Genomic DNA, 21,513 nt, shown 5'->3' on the forward strand with positions numbered 1-21,513 from the left:
ATCCGTGGGTCCCACACAGAACATTGCCAGCCACTGAATTTATTTCTGCAATGTGGTTTATCTTGTTTGGAATTCAAAATTTAAAGCAATGTCTGTAGGATTCTGCTTCATTGTCATGACACCACCTTCAACTGTGTGGTTTAATGAAGATGGGACAGAGGAGGCAGATGACACTGAGCAGACGAGCAAGTTAATTGTGAACATGGAACTGCAGGCCTCATAATTGATCTATAATTTTGAATTTAACTCTGTTCAGAATTTCCTTGATGTGAAGAATTTGGAACTTAGTGACTAAAAGGACATGAAAATTACTGGATCCAGGAGGTGACAATCTTTCCACTTAGCTGCTTCATTAGCCTCTGTGATTAGACCATCCTCATCCTCCTGTCCTGCCCTCGTATCTCAATGACTCCTACACTGCTTTTCACTCAAACACCAACAATCCCTGCCCCTCCATTGGCATGAAGTTCCACTCCACTCACCCCAATTACTGTCCTCTGGTACTTATCCACATTCTTCTATCTTAAAAACACGCAAACCTGCCCTGCACCCACTTCAGCCCCGTTCCAACCTCCTACACCTCTCTCCCCACCTCCTCTCTGCTTCCCAACTCATGTGGTGAAGACCAACTGCCAAATAATCTGCTGGTTTCTCTATCTACTTGCTGGTGACCAAAAAATGGAGAGAAAAAAAATGATATTCAGGTCCTGGCATTTAAGTAGGCACAGCCTGAAAGAAACCCGAGCTTCCCAATTTCACCTGAGCTTCCTTGTTTCCTCCCTGCCTCCACCTAAAAATACAGCCCACTATATGATTGCTTATTTGATACATTCCCAAAGAAAGGATGCACAGTGCACTTCCAAACAGAATTGAAATAATTTTAATATAAATTACGTGGCAGTCATCAATGAACTAAAGCGGATGCCTATCTATCCTATAATTCTGCATCATGGTAATAATTATTTTTAAAATGATTCCAGGGTTTCTGCTGCCACTATTCATTTGTAACCTGATTCCACACATCAATCACAGTTAACAAAATAGTCTCTTGACATGCATCCGAAAATGTATTTAACAGTGTGAACCTATATCTCCTTATTTTAAACTCAGTTTAGCTTTATGTATTTTCCAGATTTACCACTTCTATACTATGTGTAATCTTAAACACCGCTTCTTGTCTTTCAAGACACTCCTACTGTAGCTAAAAAAGCCTTCCTCATTTATTTCTGTGACAGCCTTATGGATTTTTCCTCTAAATGTTCACCCAAAACTTCAAAGTCATGTAATCTCAGTCGTGTAGTAGTATCTTGGGGCAGATATTCATTTTATCATCCTTGTTAGAATTATCCAATTGGTTCCATTCATCTCATAGCCTTCTAATGTGCTCCCTCTTCAAGTGTTCCAATTTTCTTTTGAAAGCAACTGTTACATAAGGTAATGGTTTTAAAGTGGTTAGTGTTCTTGTTACATTGGTTGCATATACCTTAGTGACCTCTCACAGTGCCTGAGGGTGGATACTGAGAGTTCGATTCCAACTGTTAGAGCCAGTGTTTTCAGTCTGGTATGAGTTGTAAAGAAGATATATCAGACTCAAAACATTAACTCCAATTATCCGTCCCCAGGTGCTGACTTTCTCTGTTACTTTTTAGCTTTATTCCACATTCTGGTAAAGTTGACAAATACCACAAAATGTCAGTAGTGGTCATCGAAGAAAATATCACAGTTACCATCCGAACTGTTCCCACTTGCCTTTCGGGCATTCTTTCCAGATAATAACCACCCACTGAGTAAGAAAATGTTTCCTCACGTCTGAGGAACTAATCTGGACATGTATTCAAATTCTAAATTAAACTGATATGATAAAATTCTGAAGAAGCGTTATACTGGACTAAAAATATTGGCTCTCCTTCTCTCTTCATAGAAGCCGTTAGACCTGCTGAGTTTCTCCAACTTTCTCTGTGCTTGTTTCAGATCTCCAGCATTCGCAATATTTTGCTTTTACCTAAAAGAAACTTGACAGTTTGACCATTAATTCCTCAGATTCAACGGCTCTAGAAATAAGCACTCCATTTATAGTCCTATAGTTTACTATTCCATAATTATGGTCTCCTGGCATATTATCTTCATCTCAACTTGAACTCTTACGTCTATGTCAATTCCTTCTTTGGTTACTTGGAAACTATTTGGGAGCTGCTAGTAGCCAAAGTTATCTTCCTGTATGCTTTCAATTACCCTTTCCATATTACTTTTCATATGTGATGTTTGTTTCCCCTGAAATATTTTCCACATATACACCACACTCTTTCTCTGACCCATTTATTGACAAGGTTTCTTAACTGTCTGTTCAAGCTAACAGCTGGAGTATATTTTGACTGCTGGATAAATGCAACTGTCGGTAGTTAAATCTTTTGAGCAAATTTTGTTCTTGCCTTTTTTGTTTGAAGGTTGATATACTTTATATGAGCTAACCATGTTAAAAACCAAAAATATGCTAATATATCAAGATTCCAAATGTTTTTGCTGCAATAGGTAAGTGGACATGCCCAAGTGGAGCTTTTTGAGCAACTAAACAATAGGCTACAGACCACCCAAGAGCAATGTTAAGAGATTTTTCCTGTTAAATATTAAAACAGATGATTTAAGTAATTTCTGAGCATTGGCTTTCTTTTTCAGATTGTACTATGTCAAGTGAGTACAAATGTGACAATGCAGATATTACAGAGAGTGCAATCTCTCCTTGTGGATATATCTACAGGTACTGTTGCATAGTTATTAGGCCAACCCTCCATCTTACACATGACAAGCAAAGTTGAGAGTGCAAAATGTCATAAGCTTTCATTTGATAATTCTCTATTGCTGTTGATACCATAATCTAATTCGCAGTTACATCAAGTAGCAGGACCTTGCCACCTCAGAAAATAAATCTTTAGGGCCTTGTCTTTTGCCCAGTTTGCATTTGCAGAGGCTGGAGATGTCTCAAAGCTGTACTCTTGATCTAGGGGTGAAAATCCAGACCTTTAAATTACCTTTTTCATTTGTGGTTGCAATCATTAAAAGGTGCAAATACATCCTATTTCTGCTTCCTGCTGATGGTGAGCATTTGGATGACAGCCTAGTCTGGGTTAGATGGTTTGTGAAAATGTGTAACAATGGAAAATTCCCTAAGATCAGAGCACTACACTTTGAATGAGTACTGAACTCTTTGGTCCATAATTTTGCCACTTTACTGCCCAGATCAGCAGATTAATCTGGATCAGGATAAAACCACTCAGATACTAAATACGAACATTTCTCATTACATTCGGCATTCTCAAAATGGTTTACAGACAATGAAGTACTTTTGAAGAGTGACACTGATGTAATGCAAGATACATGGCAACTAAATTATGTACAGCAAAGTACACTAGACAGCAATGAAATAAATGACTTGATGATCACATTTGGGTTTTAGATTAGGCAGTTTCTGGATAAGACATACAAGAATTCCCCAGTTGTCCTTCAAATAGTACCTTGAAATAGTTTACATCCATCTGAGAGGGAAAATGAGGCCTCAGATTAACAATTTGTCTAAAAATCAACACATTTGACAGTACAGTGCTTCCTCAATACTGTACAGAAGTGTCAGATAAGATTACATATTCTGGTCTCTGAGTTTAGTTTTGAAACCACAAGCTTCTAACGAGACAAGAATGCCCACTGAGCTAAACTGCCACATGAAAAGCACTACCTTTATAAAGTGGAGGTTGAACCCCCCCCCCACGAACTAAAACCAAAGCACCCAAAGGGGAGCACCTCGCCCCATAATCTGTAAAAGGAGTGTGAAAAATGGTGTAAGCTGCTTTTCAGCAAATTCTACTGCTTAAATAAAATAAGTCCCTGACACTCACTTTAAAATCAATAAGTAACAATTTATATATCTAACTCCGACAGTGAGCAAATTAACTAAACTACTAATTGAACAAATCATTTCTGATTACTAACTATACCCAAATGAAGCAAGATTCTAATGGTATGCTCTTCCAATAAATGCAAGTCTCATTTATATATAAAAAAAATTAGTCTCTCAATATTACAGCCAGGTTACATGTCTTCTGGAATGTTCTGTGCTTCCTCCGTCATTTCTTCTGTCAAGAATGTCTTCTCTGTCAATTCTTCTGTCAGGAATATTAACACATATGTGTTACCATTTTTCACACTCCTTTTACAGATAGTTGTGCTGTTGATACTGTTGTTATTTTGATGGTGCTTTCCCTAAGACATAGAGGAAGCTGTGAAAGCTAGCAATTCTCTCTTAAGAGCTGAGGGCAGTTAGCTCTGGCAGATGGCAGCTAACTTTGGAGTCTTTGTCCAACTTCCCCCACCTTTTATATCATTGATGACATATAAATATTTCTTATAATAGGATTGGTCCTATGTTGCCAAAGCCATCAGACATAAATTTAATAGACTTTTGGAATTAAAGTACCTGGTTCAAACTGAATCATTTTTGAAAAATAAATTGAATATTTCAAATTGATAAATTCAGAAGTCCATTGTCTTGGTAAAAACTGCTGCTTGGCTTACTAAATGTATCGCCTTTTGATACAAATGTTTCAATTTGCGTGCTCTCTGTGTACTTGCAAACTTTCAAGCTGCTGCTCACAAACATCCATTTTAAATCACTAAGCACAGAAAAGGCACATGATCTTTTAAAGGGACCACTCAATGCTTCCCCCCCCCGAACTTTACAAACACCAAATTCTAACTTTGTACCTCCCAATCCACAAGTATTCTACCTAACTTTGCAATACTACCTGTTGCTAAAAGAGTCAGTTACCTTAAATAAGTTTCTCAGGTAATTCACTCAGATAAAAAGAGACAAAAAGCAGAAGTTCTGATCCAGGAGCAGAAGTCAGATCTTGCAATCATTCGAGTGTCTAATCTTTATGTTTATTCAAACCTGAGTTGATCAGGAGAAATGTTTGATGGTGGAATGATTTTAAGGCTAGGTGGAAGCACTACAGTTTCTCCTGATCCACAAGCAAGGGCTATAAAGGCACTTAGCTTTTACATTCAAAGCTATTTTTGCTTCCCTACAGCTGTTGGTTTCCCTGCAAAACTGTTGAAATCGGAGTCTACCAATCTTATTAATATATTTAAATTGCCAACTTACTTCCAGGGAATGGTTCAGCTATCTATCCCTTTTCCCAGTTGAACTACAGGGAGCAGGGTGGAGGAGGGTTGGGACCATGTTTCAGATCTTTAAAATGTTCACATCTCTCCTGAACCCAGCCCACATGTTTTGAGTTTGTTAAAACTCACCACTGCAGAATTTTAATTCTTTATAATCAAAATTTTACTTGAATGCAATACCGAAAGAACAAGCAATATTCCCCTGGTACAGGGTTAGAGATTTAGAGTGTTACAGCCAAACCATATCAAAGTAATTCAAACTTTGTTTTTATGCACAAGTTAAATAAATAATGAGAGCTATTGACATAAAACCTGTGTAGTCTACAACTTACTAAACATTGTCCATTGAGTGGTTGCTAATGTTGCTACATTCATCGTGAAAGCATTCCAGATGAGCTTCCAATATGTTCACATGACAGCTAACGGACAGTTGTGAAACCCTGTAAAAATTGATAGCAAATTTGAATTGTTTTCTAACAAATAAATTAATTATTAATGGGAGATGTGCCATTTTCTGCTTTATGTATGTGAACTATTTTAATAGAATCATTAAATGCTAACTGCTCAAAAGTTTAATTTTCAAATTTGTGGCACAAATCTCAATTGTAACATTTTAAATTGGCCACGCTGAAAATAGCTTTAGTGGCAGACTGGACTTGCAACCTAACAGAAGAAGCTGGTTGCCAACTGTATAAAGAGTTATGCCCCACACCTGACCAAAATTCTATACTCCCAGTGCATTGTGCTTTATCCGAAGGGCCTGTAGATATGTTTTCTCTTGGGTGGGCAGCATGACATGACAACAACATTTGGCATGTCAGAACCAATCAAACAAAGATAGTATTATCAAATAAGCAACTGAAATTACTCCATACCTTTGCCTCAATGCTGACACTGAAAGTAAATTGAAAACACTTTGCAATAATACGTTGATACCAGGTTAACAATTGCGTTAATATACCAATCACCATTAGCACTATTGAAAGTACAAAACGGAGTTCTAAACAAAGAATTAAAGAATTAATTAATGTGATGATAGAAAAAAAGAGTGAAAAATAAATGTGGACTTGTTGGTCTTGTGTTCTATAAGACCATTAGTTCATAGGATATAGAAGCAGAATTAGACCATACGGCCTATCAAGTCAGTTCTGCCATTCCATCATGTCTGATATGTTTTTTAATCCTATGCTTTTGCTTTTTCCTCATAATCTTTGATCCTGTACTAATTAAGAACATATTTATCTCTGTCTTAAATACACTACATGATTCAGCCTCCACAGCTTCTGCAAAAATGAGTTCCACAGATGAACCACCCTTTGGCTGAATAAAAGTTTATCTAAATATATATTATCATATATTTGTTCATGGAGAAACTTTCTGCTTAATACGTTTAACAAATCATTTTTTCAGATAGTGTTTAATTCTGTTATTTTAGGCTCCGTGAGTGGGGGAAGGTGGAGAATCTGCAATTCTTACTTGATATTGGGCTTATCCATATGGTTGGCCATGCATTGCTGTAGGCCTGTGCATACCATCAAGCTCTGCTTTGTCTGACCTAGTTTAATTTATGGAATACAGACCTTGTGCTATTAATTACTATGAGCTTGCTTGTTCTGTGTAAAATATTGCACAGCAGAAACTCCAAGCAAAGCTCATGAGTGAAAATTTGATCGTGGTCCAACAATGACACCACTGTTTGTTGCTTTCTTTTTTACAAAGGATGCTGGAAAATGAACCATATGTGGAGAGAATGTTTATAATAAAATGAAAATAAAAATTCTATAAAATAGCAATCAAAATTAATTTTACCACATTATCCTTATGGCACCCAGTGAACAGGCAATACAGTGAAAACAGTCAGTAGGACAATGAATGCTGTCTGTCAAACCAAGGGAACAGCTTTGTATTGAGGCTTACACTGTGAACAACACATTCTCCAATTCCCCACTGGTGCACTACATGAGTAGAATTTTAAAGGCCATACATTAGCAGGAATTCTTGACTCAGATGCAAACAAATTTCTATTTATCAACTGTTATTGTTTTTCTTAAATTTGCTTTTCCATTCCTCTCCTCAGTTGAAAGCACTAAGCACAAAGTCACAGTGCAGGATGTCTCTATCGATGCTAATCACCTCCGATACCTGAAGCTCCCAGCAACTGTGTGACACCAAGAACGTGATTATGATTTAAAAACGGAGTCAGTTTGCAAACTTTATTTAAGGCCACAATGCTCCATTTGAGTATTTGATCCCTGACAATGGCATCATGTTGACTAGGTATTTCATGTAAAACCTGTCACATTAAATTGTTTTTTTTAAATATTGTCTAATTTCTTCCTTTTGGTGCTCTTGAGGGTACTGTTCGGAGAGATGTGTTCGTATACTGTGATTTTCCATAGCCATGTGACTGCTGATGTAGTTGCTTTCTGTATCGAAGTCTGAAGGCAGAAAGTATTAAGCCAGGACATGGAAGAAAGATTAATACTTTCTGGGTACAACATCACAAGCCATTCCTCACAATAATTTAGAACGTGACAATGATTTATTCAATCAATCGGTCTCAAATAATTCTCAACAAAAAGCTGCCCTGAACTTTGAACCAAAGTCCAATCTGAAGCAGTAGGCTCGTTTCAACTGGATCTTACAGCCCTTTTCCTCCTTCACCCCCCACTTCACGGATCTTCCTCTCTACTCCTGTTCACAACCCCACCTTCTCCCACTCCACCCCTCCCCGCACACCGCACCCTCTGCTCCATGGTCACCATCCTCCTCCAGTCTGTATCAGTGAGGGACGCATGCGGTTAATGTAATGTCCTTTAAAGAAATCATCTGTGGTTGTGTAAAGCAGAAATCTGCAGTGAATTTTTGATCCGGAATTTGTACCTTAAAGCACAGTAAAATTTATTTCTTGAAATTGGTCATAGGTGATTAAAATGTATTGGAAAAAAATAAAGTCAAAAAGAGTCTCTGGTAGATTTTAATCCCACAAATTACCATGTTTGGAATTTTGTTTTCTGGCCAGAGTGAGCTTCCAAATACTGTTTTGACACATGATTCAATCTTTAATTCCAGATGATAAGATTGACTCATTGTAAATATCCAAGTGATAGGGAAATTTGAATGTTGAAAATGCAACTCTCTGTGGGTGAGGAGATTAGGAAAGGCAATTTTAACAAAGGGGTGGGCTTTTCCTCCTTAAAAGCATATTCATTTATCTTCCTTGCAGGAGCAGGAGGGACGGATGACGTAAGTACATGCAAGAGTTGACACCCCACACCATTTTTTTTAATCTATAGTAGATTAATATTATTTAACCCATTCTGCTTGACATGGAATGGATGGAGTATTTTTTTGAGAAATTGGAGACACTGAATGTGGAACCTGTTTGTAGACTTTCAACGCCGCAATACAGTGATGGATGAGGCACGCTCAACTTAAAGCTATTCATCAATGATACTCATCAGTGTTGGGGAAGTACTGTAGAAATATTAATTATAATGAGTGTTAGGAGTCTCAAAACGTCTGAGTCTGACTACACTTACACAAATGATGACAAAACCTATATTTGGACCCACCTGCCCTGGTATTCTAAAAACTTTAAGTATGATAGTTATCTGAAAATTTAAAGAGATTCTGGGAAATTATATAGTGCATGCCTGCAGTATCTGTAGTTTCAATGCATGAAATGTTTAGTGACTTTAAGGGAGTCAACAGAATGTTGAATTTGACAAAATTTATGTAGAGATATATCAAGTATCTAAAATGAATTATCAAGTAACTTTAAGAAAAAAAGGGTCATCTTAACGGAAGAACACACAAACTTATTGTTCCTGATTTGAACAGAAATGTTTGACTTTTGTTTTAAAATATTGTAAGATTATGTTCCATGTACTTCAAATCTCTACAGATTTCTCGAATCAGATATGGTGGTAATAATTAAGTTGCAAATTTGGATGAAATGAAGTAATTAAGTATGAGAATTGATGGCAGAAGACAAAAAATATTAGAATATTGAGGTGAAGCGGCAATTCAGGTTAAAATATTACAGTAGTGAAAAGGAGGTTTAGATGAGAGCGTGGAATTGATAACTTTCGCCTGCTGATATTTGCCTTTCCTTTTAAGTGAACTGATTTAGTGAACTAGCCCCTACCCAAGGCATGAGGGCCATACATGGAGAGAAAGGTAAAACCTCATAGATCATATGTGGGAGTCAAGAATCCATGACATGGTCTTGAGATACCGATGGAAGTCTGCAAAAATGAATATTACCTTGGACGTAACAAACAGGAGATGTAAAAACATGCACTGAAGAACAGGGTAACAAAGTGTGAAGGTGGATGAACACAGCAGGCCAAGCAGCATCTCAGGAGCACAAAAGCTGATGTTTCGGGCCTAGACCCTTCATCAGAGAGGGGGATGGGGAGAGGGCTCTGAAATAAATAGGGAGAGAAGGGGAGGCAGACCGAAGATCGATAAAATTGTGATCAGAGATAATGGGAACTTTCAGAACCCTCTCCCCATCCCCCTCTCTGATGAAGGGTCTAGGCCCGAAACGTCAGCTTTTGTGCTCCTGAGATGCTGCTTGGCCTGCTGTGTTCACCCAGCTTCACACTTTGTTATCTTGGATTCTCCAGCATCTGCAGTTCCCATTATCACTGAAGAACAGGTCTCAGATATGTACACCTACTTGGCAAAAGGATTGGTGTGACTTGGAAGAGCACAAAAACATAGTTTAAAAGGTAAGACACAGACACAAATTCCATGGAGAAAATGTCTTTAAAACAATGGAAGTTGTATTACTGAAAGGGATGTAAAAAGAATTACAATCAAAATAAAGGTGTGCTTGGCTCTTACGTTAACATGTTACAGAAATGAAAGGATCTGGGAGATGTAATGATGGGCTGAGTGAAAGGGCCCATTGGATGACATACAGATACCCTATCTTGAGCTTTTGTATGATGCAAGTACTTCAGTGTTTAAACCAGCAGGTGAAACTGTAATGAGTTAGGACAGTTAGTATATGTGAAAGAAGGCTGAGCTAAGATTCAGTTGGTGGAGGAGTCTGTGGTAAGGGAACCCCGGTGAAAAATTAAAGGTGAGACGCATAAGTTGAAAGTAAAGCCTGACGAATATGAGAGCTGTAGTGTCTGATCCCATATTTATTGTAGCTTAAAGAGGGTACTTGCATATGGTGGTAGTTACCACTCAATGGTACAACTATTCGTAAAACTGACAAAAAGGGAAACATATTGAAGAAATATCCTCAAGATGGATACAGATGAAGAGAGTTGGAGAAATTTTGAGTTAATGTATGATGTTACTTTACTGTTACTGGGTGAAGTAATCTGTGGATAGAGAACTGGAGGATTAAAAAAACACAAATTAAGGAAGCTGAATCTGGAATTTTAGAGCAAATTATGTAAATAGATTAACTGAAAAAAATGCAGACGATATTCCGGTTGCATCAGTCAGGCAGCACAGCTTGCTGGTTCCATCATGGCCTTGACTGGACATCAGGGGTGGGACACATATTTAAGGGTTGGTCCCCAGTGGCCACTGTAATAATTAATTCGATGATACACCTCACTGTTGTATTCTTCGTGTTGGTGATGGTTATTTTCATTGTAGTTTTAATCTTCTGGACTAGGTTACATACTCTTATTTTAAGTTCTCACGTGGCTGTCGCTGATTTGCATCTGCATCTACAATTGTAACATGCGCTGTCAAATATCATCAGCGATGGATTGTATGGAATGGGCTAAAGGGCTAAAATTGTTGATGATATTTGGCAGCTTCATGACCTACATGAGTCCTGTGGACATTTATGTACATGCCAAAGCCGGCACAATCAACTTGTTTTTCTGTAGTTGAGTTTTCAGTACCTTGCTGCTTGTTGCACTATATAAGAAAGAATGAGTTTCATTCCAAGTCGCTGGTCTTCACCTCGGACTGGGATCGTGAACAGTGCCAGGAACAACTTCAGCCTTCAGACCAGCCATTGATTGAGGGATCCCTGACGGGCAGAAGAGCATGAGGCTTATTCTTTATTTCCTTTCTTTTTCATTCTTTTTATTTACTTAATAGATGTTCCTTTCCCTTTTCATCTTTTATTATTACTCAATAAATGTTCATATTTAAGAAAATTGCTATAGTTGAGTCTTCTCTTAACTACATTTAACAGAATACGAAAAGAACCGTTCGGATACACTCCATGAACCAAGACACCCTGGGCCCGGGTGCTAAATTAGATTCATACAGCATGGAAACAAGACCTTCAGTTTAGGGACATTAACTGTTACATAAAAGATGAACAAAAATAGGGGGAGTCTGAAAGTTTATCTGGGACATGGGGACAACAATACAAAATGGGAACACAAAGGATGGGGAATTGTCTTGTACCTCAGGCAGAGCCTACAAATCACTTAGAAGGAGACAAAGTTGAAACCTTGAAATCTACGATCCAAAATCAACTGTGCTATAACAATATAAAACGGCTGAAATTGCATGTGGAGTAGGTTAATATTTTGTTTCTTTCGGGTGGTGTAAAATCTTTGCATTTGAGGCTCTGCTAAATATGAAGGTTGTGTTCACTGATTCAGTAATGGCACCCATTTCATATTATACGTCATTGGCAGGTTATTGGGTCAAAGACTTAGATTTCTCCAAATGAATCTATTGGATTTAGTCCATTCAAATTAAACAACAATCATAACATAAGAGGTCCGAATTAGGAAGATGAATCCTCAATGTTAGATTCTGTGACTGTGTTTCTAGAGACACTTACATGAGCATGTAAAGTAGCGCAAGATTATTTAAAAATTCCACAAGTGAAAATGAAGGAAAGGGCACACAAATATACTACGACTACAATATTTCACAGAGGAAACAAAGTATTGATATTACTGTCTTTGCAGAGTGAACCGCTGAGTGTGAAATTCTGTGATCTATACAAGATCATTAGAAGAGTTAGCAAAGTTACTTATCTGACAAATACTCTTAATCGCATGAAATAAGTAGGAAACCAGAGTGCCAGCTAAGTATGGATCCACGGGTTCAGTTTGCCAGGGTGCCATATGAGTTGGCTGCCAGGTGGGTAGAGTATAGGGTCTGACAGGCAGGGATAAGAGGTGTTGGAATTCAGCAGGAGAGGTGGGTGTGCCAGTTCCATTCCAGTATGGGTGGGATTATGATGTTGGTTTTGGTGGTGGGGCTGGGAAAGTGAGGAGTCTGGGAGAGGTATAGTTCTTTTATTTATTCACGGGAATGTGGCCATTGCTGGTTTTTTCAAGCTTTTAATATCCAACCTTAGCTTTTCTTGCACCTTTGTAAGAAAAGGTGGTGATGAGCTGTCTTTGTGCTGTTATGTGAGGACTTGTGCCCTGTAGATGGCGGACAGTCTTTGGGGAAGCACGTTGTCAGTTACTCACTCCAGGAATGCTGAGTTGTGAGTGTGTGTGTGTGTGTGTGTGTGTGTGTGTGTGTGTGTGTGTGTGTGTGTGTGTGTGTGTGTGTGTGTGTGTGTGTGTGTGTGTGTGTGTGTGTGTTCACCTGCGTGCACTGTTTGGGAGTCATCAAGGAAGTAGGCTTGAGGGGAAGTGCCCACCAGGATTTTCAATTTCCCAGCAATGCCCTCAGAGACTTCTAAACCAGGGATTCCATAGGGTCCTGACATCCAACTCACATCTATGCTGCAGAAACTGCTAGTTGGCATTAGAAAATCTGAGCCTTTGGCTCAGAGTGGGAAAATTCTGCCCATGGTCTGATAATTTACTGCCAAGAATAATCCCAGCAATCAATAGTAAGTCAGTTAAACTGTGATTCAGCAATTCAATCAGTGCCCATATCTCATTGCTACGGACAAAATAAACAGTCATTATGCTCAAGGAATGCAGATTTATTTTGAAGTGAGTGGGAGAGAACAAAATTTGCTACATTTTCCCCAGTAATTGGAAGCAGCCCAATCTGGATCGATGCTATTTATCTGGTGTGCAACTATTCCAAGTCCAGCTGAAGCTAATGTTCCCTCGGTGCTTGTCCGCTGCTAGAATATTTATACATGATATATTTTTGAGAAAGTCCACTGTCTCTTTTAATGCTCAGTGTTAGGAAAGCTTATAAGTGTCACCTCACCACAAATAAGCACAGCGGAATCCCGAATTTACTAAAATAACAAGGTGTAGAGCTGGATGAACACAACAGGCCAAGCGGCATCAGATGAGCAGGAAGGCTGACATTTCAGGCCTAGACCCTTCTTCAGAAATGAAGACGGGTCTAGGCCCAAAACATCAGCTTTCCTGCTCCTCTGATGCTCTTTGGCCTGCTGTGTTCATCCAGCTCGACACCTCGTTATCTCAATTCTCCAGCATCTGCAGTTCCTACTATCCCCAAATTTACTAAGATAGGATATTATTTCATCATTCCTCCTGACTCAAAGGAAGAAAAATCACTAGACACATCTAAAAAACTGAGATTGTATTCAGTTTCCATCAGGATAATGCTTTGAAAAGTGAAACTGTCGGATGAATGTAGCAACAGGACTGAATTACAGCTGGAAACAATTGAATGCTGTGTAAAACATGATGAAACTACTGTAACAATAGGAATAGTAGACTGAAAAATAACTAGCATAATATTACTGAGGTAATTTGGAGACCTTATGATTAATCTCTGAAGGCACAGAAATACTTGTAAAATCCTTCCCCAGGAATTTAAACAGACTTATTGCAATCTTTCATTGCACAGTTTTTACATGTCTGTATAGCTTCATGGATAAAACAACTTCCTTCAGTCTTTTCTTTAATGAAAGCATAAGTTTTCAAAACTTTTTATGTTTTCTTCATATCTTTCATTTAACGTACTGTTCTGCAAAAGATAAAATAAATCAAAAAGATTGCTGTAAAAGCAAGGCTTCTTATATCTCATTTTAGTACGCTTGTGATAATTTACATCTACTCATTTAAGACAAGTGTTATCACCCTTGCCGAGGCAGTAACAAATATTTCCAAATTGTGAGGAGCTGCGTCATAATTATAGAACAAAGAAAAATGTTGTTATGAATTATCTTTGAGAATCACTATAAAATGTGTTGCACTTAGAAAGCAAGTGACGTATTTTCATATCTTTCTGCAGGATTATTAAATTTCAGTGATTCTGCTCTACAGTTAGAATTTGGGAAATTAAGTAGAAAGTTGGCAAGCAGGATGTCAAATGCAGTACTCCTAGTAATGTGCAAGTGAGTGCAGAAATAGAAGGATAGGGTAGATGAAGGCGTGCAATATCTAATAGAAGGGAAGACTTCAGAATCTTAGGACATTGGATCGGCTCCAGTGAAGATGGTGTCTCTGCAATGCAGATAGGTTGCACCTGAACAGAACTGGGACAGAGTTCCTTGTGAGGCATTTTGCTAGCGCAGTTGGAAGGGCTTTAAACTAATTAAGTCCAAAACAGAGTTTACATGCATATAAGTAAAAGCATGGAGTATAGTAAATAAATTTGCAAAGTTACAGATGCAGATTGCCATGTAGAATCTAGAATCCCTACAGTGTACAAACAGGCCCTACACCCCAACAAGACCACACCAAACCTCAGAACATCCCACACAGACCACCCCCCCATAGCCCACCTGAACGCTAAGGGCAATTTAGCATGGCCAATCTACCTAACCTGACTGTGGGAGAAAAACAGAGCATCCAGAGGAAAGCCACACAGACACTGGGAGAATGTGCAAACTCCACACAGACAGTCACCTGAGCCTGGATTTGACCCTAGGTCCCTGGTGCTGTGAGGCAGCAGTGCTAACCACTGAGCCACCATGCCGCCCTATGTGGAAATATCTTATCTTGTTATTTACAAAAATTCAGCTCAAGGAAGGGCAAGATGAAATATTTCTGGGTTTAAGCTGTTTGAGAAAGACAGAAAAAGGAAGGAAAGGTGGAAAGTAAGTCATTTTGGTGAAGAAGATCATTTCACTGCTGGAGAAAGAGGATGTCGTTAGAATTAGAATTCATTAGAATTCTTATAGTGTGGAAACAGGCCCTTCAGCCCAAGACGCCCACACCGACTCTCAGAGCATCCCACTGAAACCTATCCCTCTATAACCCACCTCACCTACACATCCTTGAACAAAGGCGGGCAATTTAGCATGGCCAATCTGCCTAGCCTGCACATCTTTTGGACTGGAGGAGGAAACCAGAGCACCCAGAGGAAACCCATGCAGACATGGGGAGAACATACAAACTCCACACAGGACCGTCACCCACGGGGGAATCAAACCTGGGTCCCTGGTGCTGTGAGGCAGCAGTGCTAGCCACTGATCCACCGTGCCACCCCATACCTCAGAGTGTTCCAGGACAGAGACAACTTGGCTCGAATTAAAGAATAAAAAGTGTATATCTTCATTACTTGATGCAGTTTATCGATCACCAATTAATGGAAAGAATGATGAGGAGCAAACCTGCAGGGAAATTGTAGGGAAATGCCAACATTACAAAGTAATTGTAATGGGGAACATCGGTTAGCTGAATATAGACTGACATACAGATAGTGTTAAGGGGCAGTGAGTTGCAGATATTTCTGGAATGTTTTCAGAAGAGTTTCCTGCAGCAGTATGTGACCTGTCCAACAAGAAATGATGCACTCTAGGAGCTGGTCCTTGAAAATGCATTCAGCCAAATTGACCAAGTGTCAGTGGGGGCCATTCAGGAGACACTCATGATTGTATGATTAGGTTCAGGATCATAGATCATAGATTCCATATAATGATGGAGATTAATTTGTTGCAATCTAGTGTGAGAAAAATCAATTGGCGGAGAGCCCAATTAACTGGGGCAAGAACAGAGCTGGATAATGGGAACTGCAGATGCTGGAGAATCCAAGATAACAAAGTGTAGGGCTGGGTGAGCACAGCAGGCCAAGCTGCATCTTAGGAGCACAAAAGCTGACGTTTCGGGCCTAGACCCAAGGATCTAGGCCTGAAACGTCAGCTTTTGTGCTCCTAAGATGCTGCTTGGCCTGCTGTGTTCATCCGGCCCCACACTTTGTTATCAAGAACAGAGCTGGACAGGAATGACTGGAACAAGAGGTTGGTCGAAGAAACAGTTACTGAACAATTGGCTACCTTTCAAGAGAAGATGACTTAGGTACATTCAAAGTATATTCCCTCAAATGAAAAAGGTAGGGCAAACAAATCCAGAGTTCACTGTATGATAAAAGAGGTGGAAATTAACATTGAAATGTTTCCAAAGGGTTTTGATTCTGTAACCATGTGAATGTTAAGTGTGCTAATGTCAAGTGTGAGACATAAATTACAACTGACTACAAACAGGAGCACAAAAGATCTGGGGGTGAAAAATAAATCTGAAATAAAGAGGAATTATGAGAAAAAAACAGCAGCTGAAATAAAGGGAAATCCCAAAGTCTTCTACAGGTAGATAAATAGTAAAGAAGTAATTAAAGAAAGAATACGGCCCATCAGAGTCTAAAAACAGGGATTATTCATGGAGACTGCGTCCATAGCTAAGGTGTTAAATGGATACTTTGCACCTGTATTCACCCTAGAAGAAGATGCTGTTCAGGCTATGGTGACAGAGAAAGAAACTCTGTCACTAGGATGGTTCAAAATTACTCAGAAAGAATTCTTGGATAAACTGTTAATATTAAAAGTTGACAAGGCAACAGGATTGTATAAGAGGCATCAACAGATGTTGAAGGAAATGAGAGTAGAACATGCAAGTGCACTAGCCATAATATTTTAGTGTTCCCTGGTCTCAGATGGTGCCACAAAAAGAATTGCAAACTTTTCAGCCTTGGTCAAGAAAGGTTGTAAGGATAATCCTGGCTATTACAGACCAGTTAGCTTTACTTTGTTGTTCAGGAATATTCTAGAAACAAATTCCAGTGTGGTATTAATAGGCATATGGGAAAAAGAAGTTAGAAAGAGTCATCATGGGTTTCTAAAGAGGAAATTGTGTTTAACTAACTTACCTGAGTTTGTTAAAGAGATAATAGCAAAGATTGATAGTATACAGGGATTTTCAGAGGGCATCTGATATTGTGCTACACATGGACTTGTGAGAAAATTCATAGTTCATAGTATAAAAGGGGCAGTAGCAAATTAGATACGAAATTGGCTGAATGATAGGAAACAGAAAGAAATGGTGAGTGATTTACTTCGAGATAGAGGAAAGTTTGTAGTTGAGATTCCCCAGGGTTAGCATTGGGATCAATGTCTTTTCTGATATTTATGAGTGACTTGGATCTTGATGACATGGGTCAGTTTCAAAGTTTGAGATGACAGGAAACTTGAAAAAATTATCAACTGTGCAGAGGATTGAGTGGAAATCCAATAGTGGAATAGTCAAATTAGTGGAATGGGTGGATGTGTGGCAGATCAGTTTTAATGCAGAGAAGTGGAGGTGATGAATTTTGATAGGAAGAACATTGAAAGACAAGATAAAATAGGGGGTACAATTTCAAAGTCAGTGTACAAGCAGGAGTGCTTGGGTGTATACCAAATCACAGCAAGTGGCGGGCAAAGGGAGTGCAGTTAATAAAGTATATAGTGTCCTTGTCTTTATTAATAGGGGTACTCAGTACAAAAGAAAGGAGGTGATGTTGAACATTTACAACACTCTTGCTAGACCTCAGCATGAGTACTGTGCAAAATTTTGGATGCCATAGGAAAGGAAAAATGTTAAAACATTGCAGAAAGTGCAGAAGTAATTTACAAGAATAGCTCCAGGGATGAGAATCTTTAATTATGAGGATGCATTAAAGAAGTTGAGATTGTTCTTCTTGGGGAGAAGGACACTGAGAGGCGAATTGATAGAGGTTTTCAAATCATGAGCAAGCTGGATACAGTAGATGAGGAGAAACTTTCTCTCTTGTAAAAGGAACAAGAATGAGAGGTCATTGATTTAAAGTGATGTGCAAAAGAAGCAAGGGTGATTATGGAATACACAGGAAGTGCAGTTGAGACAGTGTCAATTGAGATATTCAAGAGGGCTCCAGATTATTATCTCAAAACACATAGAGTGCAAGGGTATAGGGAGAAAGCAGGAAATTGGAACTAATTGATGATGCTTGTTTAAAGAACTGGTGCAGACACAAGGGGTCGAATAGCTTCTTTCTGGGCTGTGAGAATTCTGTGGTTCTGTGACAATGTGAGATTTAATTTTTACCTTTATTGTACAGAATCAGTTAAATACTTTTCATGAAATAAATTATTGTTTTCATGTATATTACAGTAAACAACAAAAATAAATATCCCTATAAAATTGTTGAATATTTTAATTATGGCAAATAAATTAAGTTGATAGCCATTTCAACAATTCACCCTTGCCTGTGTTCATGAGCTAAAGGGTGCCTTATTTTTAATTTTGGAATTCTACCTCTCATGCTTCATTAATTTGTTAGTGTGCCTTAAATTTAGTTAGCAGTCTTTCAAAAGGGCAGAACCAGAGGTCATGTGCTACAATTTTTAGTTGAAAATTATTAAAATATCCATTGACTTATTTTTAACCGTTCCCTTTTAGCAGCTTTTATTTCATACACACTGAAGTAGATAAGTGCCAACAAGATTCAGTTGAGAGCAAATCTTTAGCGTCCACAGTTACTGCAAAAGGCTCCCTGCAGTAAGCAGTGATATAGTGAGCTTTACTCTTATCTGCTTCATTGTAATTCTGAAATCACTTATAATTAATATGTGGAGAATAGATTAATTCCATGGGCCACAAATTTTCATCACTCAAAGTAGGAGAGACTGCAGCAATTCAATCTGGCATTTTCTGTTTCAATCTGATCTTTGTTATGAGCACTACATAATGCTGCTATAATGAGCCACCTTACTGTACTGTCCATTACAAATAGCATAGAAATTTTAAACATGCAATAGAAATGCTTGTTTTAATTGATATTTTGAATGAAAGAACAGATTTGATTTTAAACTTAGCCTTTGTTTTGAAAGGGAAGCCAAACAGACTTTTTGCCTTCCAATGATATCAATAATATCAGTGGATTTGTGATCCAAGCCAATCCATTCAAATTATCAGTATTTTAGAAGCATGTTGCACAATTTTCCATGCATTAGGCTGAGGCTGGGATTGAATCTGGCCTGTGAGGCAACAGTGCTAACCACTGAGCCACCATGCCACTCTGTAAGTAATCTTTAACTTAATTTTTAGTTGTTGAAATTTCTTCTGTCAGAGGGCCATTATCTTTGTATTTCATTGTCTTAACAGATCAGCAAAGACTGGGTCATTGCACATATTCCAAGTTGAACCAGACAGATTTTTGAGCTACAAGTGTTTATGGAAATACAGAAGGAGCATGTAGTAAAGTGGAATTAAGACCATGATCTTATAGAATGGCAGAACAGGTTCAAGGGACGAAACGGCCTATACCTGCTTCAGTTTTATATGTTCACATGTAGAAAAAAATGTTTTAGGTTCAATTTTACAGACCAGCAAAATAGAGAGCATAACTACTGATGCTGCAATGAAGGCAAAATGTTGTGGTTGATGAAAAACTGAAACGAACATAGAGAATGCTGGAGAAACCCAGCAGGTCAGGCAGCAAGATTCATACATGACTCAAAATGTGTACACTGCTTCTCTCTCTCCATAGATGCTGACAGACCTGATGAGTTTCTCCTGCCTTCTTTATGTTTTTTGATGATACTACAACCTCTAAATAAAGATATTGAATCTTCCTGCAAATAAATGGTTATGTGAATGCCATTAATTTATTAGTATAATGTAAAGTCTACATTAAACCAATTATTGAGTTTGTTCCTTAATATCAGTTTTCTATAAATGTGCCTCAGCACCTAGACAAGCATTTCCCACATGGCAGTAAGTTTCAGTTAAAATTGTGACCAGCTGGAAAACTACCCATTCCCTTGTAGTTCTTTTGTGTCAGTCTCCATTAATCAGGATGACAGGTTGATATTGTAAAGTAGTCAAGTTAAGACTCTTTAATCCGGAGAGCAGCTCATATTCTATAAATCTTCAAATTTAAAGTTAACCTGACTTTACAAAAAAAAAGTTGTGGTCAGACTGAAAAAGATCATTCCCAGCTGCTGAACTACAATGACTAATTTTTCTTAAAAGCAATTAAGGAAATGGAATCAGAGTACAGACAAAAATTAAGCACTATGGTGACTGCAAATATTTGCTTCTATGAAAGTCAAAAATTCATTTTGTTACTTTTTAGAAGGCAGTAATTTTAATTTAAAAGAACTGTCATTCTATTCCTTCACATGGTAATTTAGTTGGAATACTGGACAATTGCAATATATGCAATTATATTCTAAACTGATTCTATAGCATTCAGGTCTTTGAACTATTAAATAGTATGGTTTCAGTAAGATGCTTAATAATTACTATCACTTAAAAAGATTTTGGGGGACATATATTTTGAAGAGTCATTTCAAGCAACAATACATCCGTTTACTAACAGAGTTCAATGAAAATGTACTTATGTAAAAAGCTTGTTTACAACAAATCTGGTTGCTTCAAAGGCAGCAAGGTTTGGCACATCAACTGCTTTGCAATACCTGGACGTAAATATTTTAAAATGTAATTAAAACCTACTGGGACATTTTATTTTCCAGAGAAATGCTCTAATGGAGGCTTTATGTGGTTGGGTCTGCTGCAGTGTCAGTTAGCAATATCTTTTTCTGTTTTTTTTAATTGAAAGTTGAAGTCAATCTCTTTCATCCCCTTCAAACTTAAACACCCATATAAACATAAACATCAAAACAAAAGTGAACAGAATTCCTTCTGGTCAATCTCGACTGCCCAATACAATTGTGATGCCTTGTGTGTCAATATATATTGACTCTGAACCCCACCTAAATGCTTGTTAAAGCCCAAATACAAAATCAAGCCAATTTAGACCAAATAACTGGGAAATTCCTCTCAAACCCCTTTTGAAATTAGTCAAAAAGATCATTCTGACTCTAACAGTCCCATTCAGTTTAGTATAAGGTGATCTCCATCCAACTCAGAGTCAAGCCTAGATCTTGTTTGATGGTCTTGAATGATATGCACGGTCTATTCGAGAGGTTCAGGACCAGCTCCTGATGTCTAACTTACACCGAGCACAATACAACTTAAAATTGAGAATCCCAGTGCTCCCCAACCTATTTGAGTGAAACAAATGGTTCACTTAACCTGATAAAGAGGAGCTGATGGCATATTGGTAATGTTATTGAACTGGTAGTCTAGGCTAAAATTCTACGGACATGGGCTTGAATCCCACCATGGTAACTGGTTGAATTCAATTTCTATTACTAATTTGATACTGTAAACTAGTCTCAGTAATGGTGATCATGAAACTATC

At 38.1% G+C, this 21,513-nt stretch overlaps 1 long non-coding RNA gene across 2 annotated transcripts in view; it reads right to left on the bottom strand.

Annotated features, from left to right (window-relative positions):
• Positions 1 to 7,354: 7,354 nt before the first annotated feature.
• Positions 7,355 to 21,513, bottom strand: part of LOC125458128 (uncharacterized) — a 65,486-nt gene continuing 51,327 nt past the window's right edge. The window contains exons 3-4 of one of the 2 annotated variants that reach the window (XR_009446620.1): positions 11,055 to 11,185; positions 7,355 to 7,610 (exon numbers count right to left, since the gene is read on the bottom strand). This is a non-coding gene — a long non-coding RNA (uncharacterized LOC125458128). Of the gene's footprint in view, positions 7,611 to 11,054; positions 11,186 to 13,535; positions 14,035 to 21,513 lie in introns of those variants that run through there. The other variant, XR_009446621.1, reaches the window with a different exon arrangement.

Source organism: Stegostoma tigrinum, chromosome 13 (genome assembly GCF_030684315.1).
Source record: "Stegostoma tigrinum isolate sSteTig4 chromosome 13, sSteTig4.hap1, whole genome shotgun sequence".
Classification (NCBI taxonomy): Eukaryota; Metazoa; Chordata; class Chondrichthyes; order Orectolobiformes; family Stegostomatidae; genus Stegostoma; species Stegostoma tigrinum.